The sequence below is a fragment of the Megascapheus bottae genome, chromosome 7 (assembly GCF_031878675.1).
Source record: "Megascapheus bottae isolate mThoBot1 chromosome 7, mThoBot2.hap1, whole genome shotgun sequence".
Lineage (NCBI taxonomy): Eukaryota > Metazoa > Chordata > Mammalia > Rodentia > Geomyidae > Megascapheus > Megascapheus bottae.
The window spans coordinates 58444229-58457265 of record NC_143515.1 but is presented as its reverse complement, the minus strand read 5'-3'; the positions used below and the strand labels follow the sequence as shown (position 1 = coordinate 58457265).

The 13037-nt window shown below is 43.0% G+C and overlaps 1 pseudogene; it reads left to right on the top strand.

The window, feature by feature from the left end:
- The first annotated feature begins 10896 nt into the window (after window positions 1-10896).
- LOC150060857 (ATP synthase F(0) complex subunit C2, mitochondrial pseudogene) lies at window positions 10897-11474 on the top strand (annotated as a pseudogene).
- Window positions 11475-13037: the final 1563 nt, after the last annotated feature.

Sequence of the window (13037 nt, the reverse complement as noted above, 5' to 3'; positions counted from 1 at the left end):
ATCCTCCTCTTTCTTGGTCTCTCAAGTATCTAGGATTACAGGTGTGAGCCACTCGTGCTCAAAAAAAGACCAGTTTCAAATACTGTTGGAACTCAGACCTAGGTCCTCACACGTGCCGGGCAAGCTTTCTACCAATTTGTGTCATTTTTGTTTGGCACCCCATGGAATTACCTAATGAGGTTATCACCAAAACAATCGTAAGGTTCTATGAGTTCAATGGAACGGTTTGATCTGACTCCATCGGATTAAACACTGTTAACTGGTCCTCAGAAGGTTTGGGCCAATGGTGTTAAACATCACAGTGTGTGGTCAGTGATTCACATCCAAATCATTGTTTATAGTCCAGAGAACCAAACATTTGGACAATAAACCTTGAAAGATTCTCCACTGTAGAGAGGCCAGACAGTCTTGGAGATTAATTTCGTCCAAAGAGAATTTTAAAGGCCTTCGTTAACTGAAAGTCTGAAAATTCCTTGTTAACCACAATGCCATAGTAACTGTATTCTAGGAAAAATAGCGGTGCTCCCCAGACTGTTTGGAAAGCATACGTTCTGGTGATTACTTCAAAAGGAAGTAATGGTCTGGGGCTGAACAAGAGTGGTAAATTGAGTCTTTATAAAATGCATTCACCACAGGGAGATCCTGCTTTGTCTTCTTGTTAGAACCAGAAAGAAAAGGCCTGAGACTCTTCTTGATGCATGGACTATATTATAATCTCTAGAGAAATAGAAGTAAATGGGATAAAGTGTGAAGGAAAGAGAAATGATTGAATGTATAAGCAAACAAAATGAGCCAGAAATAGATCAAGAAGCCAAAAATCAATGGAAAAAAAGTAACAGAGAAGCTACGGGAGGGAATTTGGCCAATAAAACAAAACGAAAGAACCACAAAAAAAAAGATTAATCTTATGCAATGTTGAAGCTTGAATAAGCCTCATCATTTTTGACACAAGCACAAAAAAACACCATCAGTGATCCACAAGCTCTCAGGTATGAGAGAAGCAGAGCATTGAATGGAAGCTTGAGGGGCAATGCTGGGCTTCAGCTAAAAAGGGTGTGCAACCCAGGCTGGGTCCTTGTTCCTAAGTGAGAGCCCAGTTGCTGTTGTTGCTGCTGTTGTTTTGGGTTGATTTGGTTTGGGTTTGGGATGGGTTTTTTTGTTGTTGTTTTCACACTGCAGGGGATTGAACTCAGGGTCTTGTGCTTTCTCTGCCTCCTAAACCACAGTGTACATCCTTTGGGACTTTTCATTTTATTTTTCAGGTAGGATCTGGTTTATCTGTCCATGCCAGCCTTGGACTATAATCCTCCTACTTCTGCCTCCTGAATAGCTAGAATTACAGGAGTGTATTTATGATCCTTAGATCTACTGAATCTGCATCTGCATTTTAACAAGATCTGCAGAAGACTAGAGATACAGTAGTGTGTGTGTGTGTGTGTGTCCCTCTTCTGTTTTTGTGTGTATGTATAGGTACTGGGGCTTGCAACTCAGAACCTGCTTTCTCTCTTAAGGCTACCTCTACCACTTGAGCCATAGCTTCACTTTCAGCATTTTGCTGCTTAATTGAAAATAAGAATCTCATATATCTTCCAGGCTGGCTTTAAACTCAACCTCATGAGAAGCTGGGGTACAGGCTAAGCTCCCCTGGCCCAGATAACTTCTCCTATTTGTTTTCTCTCTTTTCCTTTCTCTTTTAGCATCTTCCTCAAATTCCCAAAAAGAGTCGTGTATGAAAATCATTATGTTATGTGCCTACAACTCTGGTCTAATTCCAAAGCACAAATGAGTCTCAGTTCATAAACATCTGAGAAAAACCATTGCATTGAGCCCCAAAGAAGTCAGTAGACATCATGAGCTCTCCCTCACAAGATCTATATTTATATCATTTATTTATACAAAGCCTTAAGCTGACACAGTGCTTTGTTGTGGGGAACATGCCAAGAAAAGAATTCCTCCCTGGTGAAAAATATTTTTCTTTTTTTCTCATAACCCTAGAGAATAGTCAGGGTGGGGCTGGAATTATGAAATCTTTAGACCAAAACATTTAAAATGAATAGAAGGAAGCTGTGGGCATTTATTAGGACCTCCAGATCATTGTAAGAAAACAAGCAAGACTTGTCCCAAACAATATGCCTGAACAGATTTTTGCCTTGTGTGAAAACAAGCCCTGAGTTATCTTCAAACTCACACACACACATGCACGTATACTCAGACACCACAGAAAACAGATTTTTAATATATTTTGGTCATAATGAAGAAAAGAGGGGAAATGTAGTCAAGAATTCAAAGTATATCCTACAAAATTTAGAAAAGTAAGGGCAGAGGTGGGGAGGGGAGGGATGAGTGAGAAGGTTGAAAGGGGTGTCATTGGTCAAGATATACTCATAAACTACTTCGTCAAAGGGCAATCTTTGAACAACTACTTGAAGATCCTTTTTTTTTTTTTTTTTTTGGTTTGTCATGGGGCTTGAACTCTGGGCCTGGGTGCTGTCCCTGAGCTCTTCAGCTCAAGGCTACTGCCCTATCCCTTGAGCCACAGCACCACTTCCGGTTTTCTACTGGTTAACTGGAGATAAGAGACTCATGGTTTTTAGTGCCAGGGCTGGCTTTGAACTGTGATCCTCAGATCTCAGCCTCCTGAATAGCTAGGATGACAGGCACGAGCCAACATTCCTGGCAAAGTTTTTTTTTTTTTTTAAAGAATAAAATGAAAAAATACAGTTTGGTGAAAGATATCCACACTTCACATTAAAATAAAATTTTAAAAGAAAAAATGTAACAATACAAAATCGTGAAAATGTAGGATAAAACATGATGAAGCCATTCAAATCAGGGCTTCAACAATATTTTTTGGGGGGTCAGGGTAATGTATAGAGGGATTACAGTTAGATTCGCCAGGTGGTAGGTGCATTACTTCTCACACATTGCCACCCCTTCTCATGTTTTTGTCTCATTACCCTCCCCCACCCCTCCCAATCATCTTGTTTCCCCCGCTTTGCCTTTCCTATTTCAAATAAACAAATAAACCTATATACAATATGCCAGGTAACAAAGTCAGATGCTGTAACAATATGAGATTAACTAAAGGGCAACAAAAGAGAAGAGAAGTAGCATAGTACATTAAGAACAACAATCACACCATATAAAGCTCTTGTTTCCATATCCTAGAAATCCTTTCATTTAGCCTCATCCTATACGGTATTATGTATCTAGGTTTTGTGCTATTGTAATCTTCTACTAGGAGAGTCCTAGGTATGTAGTAATTATTACAAATGAGGAAACCATGGAGCCTATGTTCCTTTGGGTCTGGCTTACTTCACCTAATATGATTTTTTCCAAGTCTTTCCATTTCCTTACAAATGGGGTGATGTCATTCTTTCTGATGGCCACATAGAATTCCATTTTCAACAATATTTATGCCCAACTAAAATAAGTAGTAAATCATCTACTTTTATGTAAATACAAGCAGGGGAACTAAATATATCAAAACAGTAACAGTTTGTATCTCTGAAATGGATATTATGAGTGATTTAAATGGCCTTCTTTGGATACAGTCATAGAAGAAAACACATAAAGGGCTATGTGCATATACACATGATCAAACTGATGAAATGAACAATGATATATACCAGGGTAGGTTTCCATGGTGAAACTTCTTTGAACAAATAACAATTTAACAAAATAAATACCAAGAAGCTGAAACATTCCTTTGATGGAATGGCAGGGTGAGGCTTTAGGGGAGGGTGACAGGTGAATGGAGAGAAACAGAGTGTGAATACAGACATAATACTCAATGTACATATGTGAAAATGGAACTAGGTAACATGAGGTGAGGTTGGATAGAAGAGTAGGAGAGAAGGATGAAAACGATGACTCTGATCAATATACATTGCACACATTGTCACAGTGAGTTGAGACCCCTTTGTACAATTATTTAAAGAGAATTAAATCAATACATCATTTTTGTTTTCTGTATGTCCCTAATGTTTGTAACTAGTATTTGTACTTTCTAGTCCCTTTTATTTGGGTCAAATTTCTTTCTTGATTTCACTAAACTTTCTTTTCTCTCTGTGGCTTTTAGTAACTCACCATTTACTTAACTATTTCTTCCAATCCAGAAAATAGATTATTGCCCTGTCTGATGATTTTTTTTCATTGAAAATTCATGCTACTTCTGCCCAATGAGAAGAAAAAGAGGCTCCAATAGAAAGCAGTCAGAGCTAGAAAACTTAGCTTCCCAACCTCTTTAACCAGACATTCTGTATATGCCTTTAAGATTTCTTCCCAGTATTTTGTATTATTGATTAACACTAAGCCTATTTCAAAGCCCAAATGTGCCTTTTGTACAGAAGCTGCAGGAATTTTAAAGATCACCTAATCAAACACAGTGCATATTGGTGTCACCTACACAGCTTGAAATTTTCCTGATGCCAGAGTCCTCCTGTTAGAACTCCTGCCGAACTGTCCAGCCCTAGATCACTGAGTTTCCTTATAGCTACCAGGTGATTTGATATAGAACAAAGTGGATTAGAGGAGCAATGCTCTAATCCAAACTTCACCACAGCCCATTAATATGTACATTAATATGTACACTATGGTGTACAGTGGTGATTCCAGCAATCATTGATTCCCAGAGTCTAGTCAGGTCAAATAGTCATTCAGACCATAATAGTTAATTGACCCAGTAGTTGGTCAAGTTCTGTGGTTGTGGAAGGAGGGAAGGACTATTGTCAGTGGACAAGTTCCAGGCCATATTACACTGGTATTATTCTTTTCATTTCATGGATACTTATCTGTTGAAGATCTTTCAACTAGTAAGTGATCAGGCCAAGGCCAAGATTTTTCAAGAGGTTTTGGTTTTATTTCTTGTTTTTGTTTTGTTTTGTTTTGTTTGTTTGTTTTTGTCAGTCATGAGGCTTGAACTCTGGGTTGGGGCACTGTCCCTGAGCTCTTAAGCTCAAGGCTAGTGCTCTATCACTTTGAGCCATAGAGCCACTTCCATGTGCCTGGGCTGGCTTTGAATCATGATTCTCAGATCTCAGCCTCCTGAGATCAGCTAGGGTTACAGGAGTGAGCCACCAGCTCCCCTCAAAAGGTTTTAGAGAAAAACATAAATAACAGAATCAGCATAGAGTTTCTGTATAATCCTTCCTCCATTTTCTCCAAATAATATCTTGTTCAGCCAGATGCATTTCCCAAATCAAGAACTCAACATGAGAGTAATATTGTTAACTAAACTCTCAACTTCATTCGGGTTTCATCAACGTTTTTCCACTAATGGCCTTTATTCCAGAGTTCCACAAGATTACATTTTAATTTAAACATGAAGCAAATGTTACTGGATAACAGAGGACCACTGATTATCAGATACAGTCAGAGAAATGCTCACCTTCCCTGGGCCAGAGGCCTAGGTATACACCCAAGAAGTAAAATAACCTGACAGAGTTGGGCCTGAAAAGATAGGAAATTGTTTCCTGGTGAACAGAAAATGGTCTCCCTTACATGTCTCACATTACATGTGGCTCAGTATGTGTTGACTGTTTTAAGGAAATTGCAGTTCACATCAGACAAAGGAGGTGGAGTTCTAATTATGGACTCTGGGGCCAGAGAAGAAGCAAAGATTTAACATGTGCACACATTAAAGCAAAATTGTTCCAGGCCTCAAAGTTACACTCTTTGGCTCTGTACTATGGGAACAGTGTAAAGCCTCAGAATTCAAAGTTAACTTTCTTTTTTTGTGTGCCAGTCCTAAGGCTTGAATTCAGGGCCTTGGCACTGTCCCGGGTTTTGTTGTTTTTGTTTTTCTCAAGGCTTGCGCTCTACCACTTGAATCACTGCTTTACTTCTGACTTTTTTTTTTTTTTTTGCCAGTCCTGGGCTTGATCTCAGGGCATGAGCACTGTCCTTGGACTTTCTCAAGGCTAGAGCTCTACCACTTGAGCCTCAGCACCACTTCTGGCTTTTTTCTATGTATGTGGTACCAAGGAATCGAACCCGGGTCTTCGTGCATGCTAGGCAAACACTTTAACCACTAGGCAAAACTCCCGGCCCCACTTCTGACTTTTTGATGGTTAATTGAAGACAAGAGTCGCATAGATTTTCCTGCCCAGACTGGCTTTGAATTGTGATCCTCAGATCTCACCTTCCTGAATTGCTAGGATTACAGGCATAAGCCATCAGTACTCAGCTCAGGCTTAATTTGCAGGAAGTTTTCAAGCAAAAGAAACAAACATCACAAATCAAATATTTTGACCTTTATCCATAAGTATCCCTGATTTTGACCTCTCTACAGACTCCCTGTGCCCAGAAGCTCCACAAGGCTGCTAACACTGACAGGCCTCGGCCAAGAGAGAAGAAGGTTGAAGTTTCCTCAAGGCTGTCTTAACCCCCACTCGGGAACATCCAGCTATGGCCTTCCCTTCTGTGAGATCACTGGTCTGTGATCTAGTGCCCAGGAAGGCAAAGATCTATTTCTCACACTCTAGCTGTCAGGGGTTCTCTGGGGTGCTAGGCAAACACTCCAGCTCTAAGTGACATACACACACACCGCCCCCATTCCACCAACTGCATTCAATTCAGATTTCACTCTTCAACAAGGATAGAAAATTTCCTCTTCCCATTCCCTGCCTCAGAACCAGAGCCAAGATGAAGAAACCAGAGCCCAGCATGTAGAGAGGCTCTTACACAACCTTGAGAGTAAGCACCCAGCTTCTGAACTTTGGTATCCTAAGCCTTTTGCTTGCCTCACTCACATCCTGGCATGATAAATCCTTCCTCATCCCCTCCTCCACCTGCATCATGGCGCCACAATGATTTAGCACCTATGACAAGAATAAGGGCAGACAAAACCCCAAAATGTCTACCTTACCCTAGCTAATACTTGGGATAGTTTCATATCCCAACTACCAGCTTTAATGCAGGACTAAATAGACTACACAGTCTTTCAGAGGCCAAGTTCAAGAACCCTAGACACCTGCCACATGACACAGAGCAAAGTACCCTCTGTTCTAGCTCATCTATGAAATGAGTAAATTAAGAAACTGGGGTTTAGAAGGAGATGTTTAAGATCCTCTGAAATTTCTGACTTCAGAATGTACAACCAGCGAGGAAGAAGAAGCAGGATGATCAGACAAGTTGTCCAGATAGAACTATTGTGCAAAAAAGAGCTGGGAGTTTGGCCTAGTGGCAGAGTGCTTACCTAGCATGCATGAAGACCCAGGTTTGATTCGTCAGTATCACATACACAGAAAAAAAGCTGGAAATGCTGTGATTCAAATGGTAAAGTGGTAGTAGCACTAGCCTTGAGAAAGACCAAGAACAGTACTCAGGCCCGGAGCTCAAGCCCAAGACCGGGAGAAAAAAGAAAAGAGCTGGAGCCAGGAGTTTGGCCTAGTGGTAGAGTGCTTGCCTAGCATGCACAAAGATCCAGGTTCAATTCCTCAGTTACCACATACATCGAAAAAAAAAAAAAAGCTGGAAATGGTGCTAAGGCTTAAGTGGTAGAGCTCTGGCCTTGAGAAAGTCCAAGGATAGTGTTCAGGCCCTGAGCTCAAGCCCCAGACTGGCAAAAAATAAAGAAAGGAAGGAAGGAAAGAAGGAGGGAAGGAAGGAAGAAAAGAAAAGAGCTGGACATTACTGGTTGCTCTGATTTCCAGCTCTTCACATTCTCTGGACATCCAAGCCAGGCTAACAGCCCAGAGTCACCCTAAACACCTTGGTTCTCATTTTCTCACATTAAAATAAAGAATTTTTAAACATGGAATGATTCACAATGCTGACTATTTATTAGCCTTGTGAGAGAGTGTGAAAAGAAAAAAGCCAGTATTTGAGTCTACCTCTACAGACAGTATTGAATAAGTTGGAGTGGAGATTTGGGGAGTTTATTGTTTTTCTAGTTGATTGACTGGGGTTCTGTTGTTGTTGTTGTTGTTGTTGTTGTTGACAGCATCTTGTTCTGTAACCCAGGCTGTCCTCCAATTCAAGATCCTTCTGTCTCAGCCCTCTGAGGTTACAGGTATATGCTACCACACTCAGCTAATCTGTTTTGGTTTTTGTTTTTTTCTTTAACCTCGGTAAGCAGCTCTAATCACCAGGCTTGAGAACCTTTGTGGCAGATGATATTTCAATCCTTCTTTCACATTCTTTGGAATATTAGTGACCAAAATATTAAATAACTCCTTTTTTTGACTTGGTTTCTTCTGGCGAAACCTACTTCAAACATTCCCATCCAGATGACCAGAAGTTTCTAAAGGAAATTTAAGGATTTTGACTGAAGTCTCTGGCCCCTGGCAGAAAAGAAGCTGAAGCAAGGTAGTTCATGATGATGATGCTCATGAGTAAAATTCCAGATGGAAACTGTGACAGTCTCGGCCACAGCGGCAGCAAGCAAGTCAAAGCTGAGTGGTTGGTTGTGTGTGCTCAGAGGGCCGCGGGCCCAGGTCCCGAGCAGGACTGTAGTGCTCGAACCATGATGCAATTATCCAGCTAAAATGGGTGCTGGCCCTTGAGGAATCAGCTGACAGCCTCAGCTGCCCTCCTGAGAGGATGCCATCTGAGTTTGCTAGGAAGGTGACCAGCCTGGGCTTCCCAGACCTCTAAGTCCATAGCACACAGCAGTGCAATCACTGGGAGAGCCTAACTGTGCTCAGTACTGCGCTGGAACACAGTGACAAAGGCCTCTGGAAGATTGGGCAATGGCTGATTATAAGTCCAAAGTCCCGGGCAGAGAAGTACACGGAGTACTCCATGGTAGATAGTACTAGGCTGGCCGCTCAGTGTTACAACTGTTCAGGCTCTTATCCAGGACAGAAAGGGGTTTTTTGTGTCTTTTCATTCCCTCCCTGCTTTTTATCACTCTCCTCTGGACCTTCTGTGTACTATGAACCCTGGAGTTGGCTGCCCCCAAGTGCCACAGAATATGTGATGTGGAGCTTTCTGTAGCCTGGCCACTGAAGTCATCCTTGGCTGTACTCTGGACACAGTTGGTCTGGAGTGATCTTTAGGCATTAGATGTTTGGTTTTGGTTGGTTTCTTTTTTTTTTGCCAGTCCTGGGCTTGAGCTCAGGGTCTGAGCACTGTCCTTGGATTTTCTCAAGGCTAGAGCTCTACCACTTGAGCCTTAGCACCACTCTGGCTTTTTTCTATGTATGTGGTACCAAGGAATCGAACCTGGGCCTGCGTGCATGCTAGGTAAGCACTCTACCACTAGACCAAACTCCCGGCCCCTTGATTTCTTTTTTTAATGTCCCCCCCACTTCCATGTGATTCTTTTGGGCAGTTGAGAGTGCAAAACACTGGGCTAAGCCATTCCTCCCTGGCCTACTTAAGGTGTGGGATGGACTGGGAGAGGATATGGCACAGATTCTTGAGGTTCCAGGAGATGAAAAGAGAGCCAAGGCATGGAGATCTGGCATGTTTTCAGAACTGATCTAATGATTCTTTTTTCTTTTGCCTCTTTTGCTTTGCTTTCTTCCCTCCCTTCCCTCCTCCTCCTCCTCCTCTTCCTACCTCCTTTTCTTCTTTCTTTCTCTCCTGTCTCTCTGTCTCTGTCTCTTTCTCTCTCTCTCCCTTTGTCTGTCCCTCTCTCTCTCTCTTTTCGCTTTGTGTATGTGTGTGTCTTCCCTCCCTCCCTCTTGCCTCACACTTGATTTCTAGCCCAGGCTAGCCTTCTGCTCAAGATCCTCTGCCCTAGGTTTCCTAGTACTAACATTAGGACTGTCCCCCCACTCCCAGCCTACTGATGTCTTTCAGCATCAATACCATCATTGTGTCTCATTAATTCACTATTTGCCAATTATTAACATGCTATGGTTTAGAGATACAAAAGTGACTTGCAACCCAGGTCCTAGGGAGCACACATCTAGCAAGGGAGATTGACACCTGGGTACATAATGGTGAGATCATGAGGGTAGAAGCCCCACAGTTGCATTAGGAAAGGAGGCCCATATCATACCCTGCATCATCTGAGAACTCTACAGAGTCCCCACCAACAAGAAAGCACTGGCCGACTGTGGTCCCTCAACATGGGACATTCCCAGTATCCAGAAGTGTAAACCGAGTAAGTCTTTATTCCTCCGAAGTCATACAGTGTATAGTACCCAGTTGTAGCCATGGAAAGAAGCTAAGGTAGGGAATAAGAGACCTCAGCCAACCGGACTGAGAGTAGCAGTCCAGCTACAGGAAACACCTTATGTGCATGGGCAATGGGTCAAGAGCTTCCCGTGACCTGGAACTATCTGCAGCTAAGACCTGGGGTCTAGGAGGCTGGAGAGCAGTGGGAAGCACCTGAGCTGAGTGCACACCCAGCTTGGAAGTGTAGACTTTGTCCCATAACAGACAAGGGACCCCAAAGAACTGTAATGAGGATAGCTGCTGCGGGGAACTATTGCCAAGTGATAGAATGGCCTTGAGAAAATTAAGACTCCTTCCCAGCCTCTTGCTCCACATCCTGCTTTTGCAGGAAAGGGGAGATTAGTGGATTTGTGTTGAATCCTCAACCATCCATGTGTCTCTCACTGACAGTGAAGGAGTTGGTATAGGTCTCAACTGCATTCTCCATGGCTCACAATTTCCAGGCAGCACAAAAGCTTTGCTTTCTAAGTAGGATCTAACCTTCTCTCTGATTACACTCGTAAAATAGTTTATCTCTATCACTCGAGGCAAACTAAAAGGAATTACGTTTTGAATGTCAGGGGCCTGACTGCTTCCTAGATGGAAAACAAGGCACCTGAGTGAGGTCCTCCTCCACCTTGAGCTAGCTGACCTTGACCTTCCATCAACATTCCTTTCCCTAACACCCTGATTCTCATCACTGTCTGAATCGACCTCATGCTTCCTTCTTTCTCTACTCAGTTTCCTATAAGAAAGCACGCTCTGCCCTGGGAGCAGCTCTCTTGCCACACCCCATAGCCCCCGAAAATGTTCGCCTGCTCCAAGTTTACCTCTACTCCCTCCTTGGTCAGGAGCACCTATCAGCTGCTGAGCCGACCTCTGTCTGCAGTGGTACTGAACCGACCAGAAACACTGACAGATAAGAGCCACAGCTTAGCAGGCCCACGTCCCCTGACCTCACCTGTCCCCAGCCGCAGATTCCAAACCAGCGCCATTTCAAGGGACATTGATACAGCAGCTAAGTTCATTGGAGCTGGGGCCGCCACAGTTGGGGTGGCTGGCTCTGGGGCTGGAATTGGCACAGTGTTTGGGAGCCTCATCATTGGTTATGCCAGGAACCCTTCTCTGAAGCAGCAGCTCTTCTCCTATGCCATTCTGGGCTTTGCCCTCTCGGAGGCCATGGGGCTCTTCTGCCTGATGGTGGCCTTTCTCATCCTCCTCGCCATGTGAAGGAGCCGTCTCCACCTCCCATAGTTTTTCCTCCCATGTCTTGTCTACCCTATGTGTCCTTTTCCTGTACCTCCCCAGGAAGTCTGGGGAAAGTGGTTGGCTCAGGGTTTGACAGAGGGAAGACAAAATAAATACTGTATTAATAAGATTTAAAAAAAAAAAAGCACTACCCAATCCCAGGACTTGCTAATTCAACAGCCATTTCTAGGGTGCAGGGATTGTAACTCAGTGAGAAAGGTCATGCTTAGCACACTTGAGGCCTTGAGTTTAATCCCAGCAGTACTGTGTGTGTGTGTGTGTGTGTGTGTGTGTGTGTGTGTGTGTGTGTGTGTGTGTGTGAGAGAGAGAGAGAGAGAGAGAGAGAGAGAGAGAGAGAGAGAGAGAGAGAGAGAGAGAGAGAGGAAGGGAAGGAGGGAAGGAAGGAAGGAAGGAGGGAAGGAAGGAAGGAAGGAGAGAGAGAAAGGAAGGAAAGAAGGAAGGAAGGAAGGAAGAAGAAAGTCTATGCTATACTTAGATCAGAAAAAAATCTTGTGAGAAGAGACAGACAGGTAGAGACAATCAATACCTGATCATTTCAAAAGCACTATTTTTCAATTAGTTTGATTAGTGACTTCCAGATAGCTATTAGAACAAAAATCACACTTTGGGGCAGCTATGTCTATTTTTGTCTTAGTGAGTGAGCCTCTGCTGAGAGTCCAGGTACTGCTTATTAATCTTATATGTACTTGCCAAATGTTTGGATAAATAAAGGTACTGTGTGAAATTTGCTATCTGTTCCTCTACCACAAATGAGCATAGAATTGACTCACCAGTGGTTCATGTTCTGTTTTGTGGCAGTGTGATTTCCATGGCCAAGAAATGGCCGTAGTATGAGTGCCACTTCTAGCTTTTTACTGGTTAATTGGAGATAAGAGTTTCACAGGGCCTTTTCTGCCTGGGCTGGTTTTGAACCACATCCTCAGATCTCAGCCTCCTGAGTAGTTCAGATTATAGGCGTGAGCCACCACACCTGGCTCCAGCCACATTTCCAGTATTCCAGGAAGAATCAAATACTCCAGTCATCGTAGCAATGCCGAGAGGCAGCGGGGCCTCACAGTTTTAAAAAACAGGTATCTCTCTGACAGTCTCTGCTCCTCCCTATCATGCATGAAATTCCTGGTTTCTCACATATTAGAAAATCCAAACCAGATGCTGTAGGCTCATGCCTGTAATGCTAGCTACCCAGGAGACTGAGATCTAAGGATCGTGTTTCAAAGCCAGCCCAGGCAGGAAAATCCCTGTGAAATTCTTATTGCTCCAACAAACCACTCAGAAAAAGCCAAAAGTGGCACCGTGGCTCAAATAGTGGAGTGACAGCCTTAAGCACAAAGAGATTCAGGGATAGTGCCAAGGCCCTGGGTTCAATCCCCAGAATTTACAGAGGAAGGAAGGAAGGAAGGAAGGAAGGAAGGAAGGAAGGAAGGAAGGAAGGAAGGAAGAAAGAAAGAAAGAAAGAAAGAAAGAAAGGAAGGAAGGAAGGAAGGAAGGAAGGAAGAAAGGAAGAAAGGAAGAAAGAAAGAAAGAAAGAAAGAAAGAAAGAAAGAAAGAAAGAAAGAAAGGAAATCCAGATGTCAACAACTCCTGATTTATTTCATCCACTAGAGAGAAGACCTCCATTTCTTTTTTTCTAATTTTCATCCTAAGTCCTCTGAGAAGTC